Source organism: Alosa pseudoharengus, unplaced genomic scaffold (genome assembly GCF_046254945.1).
Source record: "Alosa pseudoharengus isolate Yale_2024_CS ecotype anadromous, Long Island Sound unplaced genomic scaffold, YU_APseudo_1.1 YU_APseudo_1.1_scf_16, whole genome shotgun sequence".
Lineage (NCBI taxonomy): Eukaryota > Metazoa > Chordata > Actinopteri > Clupeiformes > Clupeidae > Alosa > Alosa pseudoharengus.
In genome coordinates, this window is record NW_027468630.1 from 3,429,143 (window position 1) to 3,432,202 (window position 3,060).

Sequence of the window (3,060 nt, forward strand, 5' to 3'; positions counted from 1 at the left end):
CTAGTGCATCCCTGGCAACCTGCAAACAAGGCGACACTTGTGAAATTTCCATCCGTCCCTCATCAGTCTGCCTCCGCAGGAGAAACTGCCAGAACGCAGTGCAAAACAGACACTACAGTTTCCCTTCGAAGATGTTTGCGGTAGGGTTTTATTTTTTTGCGAATAACGTGTGGGAGGGATAAGCATGCATAAAAGCCAGGAATGATTTTGCTTGTTTTGTTTCCCTCTCTGGCATGGGTATGCATGCAGTTGCCCTCGTAGAACAAATCTCCAGAATGCTATTACATCTCCACCTGGTTCTTTGCCACCAGCCCTCCAGGGTCTCACAACTTGAGCCCCACCAAACCTCCCCTCTCCCCCCACCATATGAGATTGAGAGGGGAGTGGGGGGGTGAAACATGGGCATGTGGCCTCTACCACATGGCAGTGCCCTGGGGCTGCCCAACCTCCATGCGTCTCACCCACTCCACTGTGTCACCCAAAGCCAAAGGAGTGAGGAGGGGGAGGGGGGTTGGGTTGGGGGGTTTATCAGTTGGCTGTGTGCAGCAGGGACCAGGCTCGAGTGGGTGGACATGAGTGGGCCTCATGTGTCCTGGCTCTCTTGGATGACATCCATTTGTGGATGGGTTATTTTTAGGGAAGGATCCAAGGCAAAAATTGCCTCTTTTGTTTTTGAGAGAGGGGTACAAAGAGCGTGCAACAGAAAGAGAGAGAGAGAGAGAGAGAGAGAGAGAGAGAGAGAGAGAGAGAGAGAGAGAAGATCTAGGACTGCAGGCTTGGATCATTTGATGTTGACTTAAGTGGGATTTCTTTCATGGTTTCCTGCTAACGTTGATGGTTAAGTGGACTTTTTTTTCCCCGGGAACCAAAGATGAGAGGTTTTCATTTCTTTCGCAGTCTGCAGCAGCAATCCTTATAAACAGAAGAGCTCTGCTTCCTTTCCTCTCCTTCACATTCCTATAGGAGCAGCGTTTGGCTGCACACTCCTCTCTACTCCCGTTCTCTGCTGTGTGTATGAGATTCCCCTTCAGAGAATAAAGCCACCCCCCCTTTAATCTCCCTCGCTTCGACTTACAAGGAGCCAGCCTTGACATGTGGCCCTGACATTAATGTCTGAGTGGACCCAAATCACACACACTTTCATTTACAAGGACATTTACTGTTACACTTGTGATTGGCCAAAGGTGTGTTTGGGCTTTGGCATATTGCCTCTTTCAGCTTTTTGCTTTCAGAGCAGTCTAAGAATTTTTGTAGAACTGTTCCAAGGATTTCATTTCATATGTTTTTAAAGCAGTGTTCAGCTGTTTAAACTTATGAAGAACTTTCGCTTTTTGCTTTTATTATTCTTCTGTTCTTTGTTTTAATGATTAGTATTTTTGTATGGGGAAAAAAAACAATGTGAGTTCTTACTGGAGCATTGTCCTCAAAGCCTGTGTTGCTTATTACGGTCATGAATTTGGGTTTGCTCAAAACATGTTTATAACTAGAGCTTATGGCCCTTAAATCTCACTGCACACACTCAGATTCCAATACCAAGGTTCCATGGGGAAATTGAGAATCCTTGTGGATGTGGGGTGTTTCCGCATGTATGGTATCTGCTCGCATTACTTGATGAGACCCTTATCAGCAGAGCTTGGCAATTACTCAGCCTTCCCACGCCTCAAGTCCAAGAATGCCGCAGCAAAACGGGATTCAATTACCTTCTGCCACCGACATTCACCCCCATAGATAACGCTCGGCAGACACGTTTTCTAATCGTGACTAAAGTACTTAATTAACACGCAGAGGAGATAGTATTAATTGCTGAACTCAACGGACACGCTTGCGTTGTGTTGCGCTGCTGCAACCCAGACGAACCCGGAGGAAAATGTCAGGTTGCCTGCGAGTGAGACGAAATTCGACTCATGGAAAATGTCAGCGCCGAGAAGAGTGGCGAATCCGTGCATGTACAGTAGCTCATGCCGGTCTACCTCTGATGAGCCCTTCTGTTCAAATCTTAATAAGATGAGACAGTGAGCAGATGCACGAGACAACATGCATCCTGGGCTGCGACAGTTACAACAGCCTTATTTCATGGTCAATTAAGCAAGGGGTTCATAACCTAACTACTATAATATGTTTCCCACTGTTTCTATTTTAGACTGATAAGAACATGGACTACATGAAGATGTGACAAATCAAACCCACTCTTCACCAATGGAGTGCAGTGTTTTGGTATAGACAGCAACCAGTGAACCAGACTGAAGTCCCAGTGTAGCCCAGCTAACATGCCTCCTGTGGCTCAAATCTCCCAGTCTGAAAAAACATCACCCAAACATTCATTTTGGTTTATAACAACAACGTGGTGCAGCTCAGTGCAAAGAGCTTTAGTTTTAAGCCAGAGGGTTAATTGTTGGCTGTGTGAAGCAGAGGGTCTCCACTCCTGCAAAGAAGATAGATAGAAGGGCCTGTAAAATTGACCATGCCTTTTGTAGACGCTCAGGTCAAGAGTATTGATTGTACCCTTCTGGCCAGGTACATCTATGAATCAGGGATTAGTCATCAGTTCGCACTCGATGCTGTGACTGCGATGTTTCAAGGGGAATCTCTCGAGCTCAGACTTCAAAAGCCTCTGCACTTGATACGACACAAGACTGACACATCAGTTTATTGCTGATATAGTGAGGGAAATCTTATTGTAATTAAAGTAAGTAAGTCTTTTGTAACACAACCTAACAGTGTGCAAAGGTATGGAAATTGAAAAAGTGCTTCAAAATGAACTAATTTTCAATATGTCCAAATGCATTTTAATGTCAAGGTGATTAACGCAGTACAGTAGGATAACATGGGTCTGTTCACTGATTCAACAAATGAAAGAACAGCACTGTGTAGTTTACAAATGAAAGGACAGCACTGTGTAGTTTTGTCATCACAACAGCACAGATTCTCAGACTGACCCTTGCTCAATATCGCTGAGTAAATCGGAACTCGGAACTTAATCCCTTTTAATGAAATTGCACCCGAAGATCCATCTGAAGTTCAAGCTGTCTCTCTCTTTCTCTCTCTCTCTCTCTGTCTCTG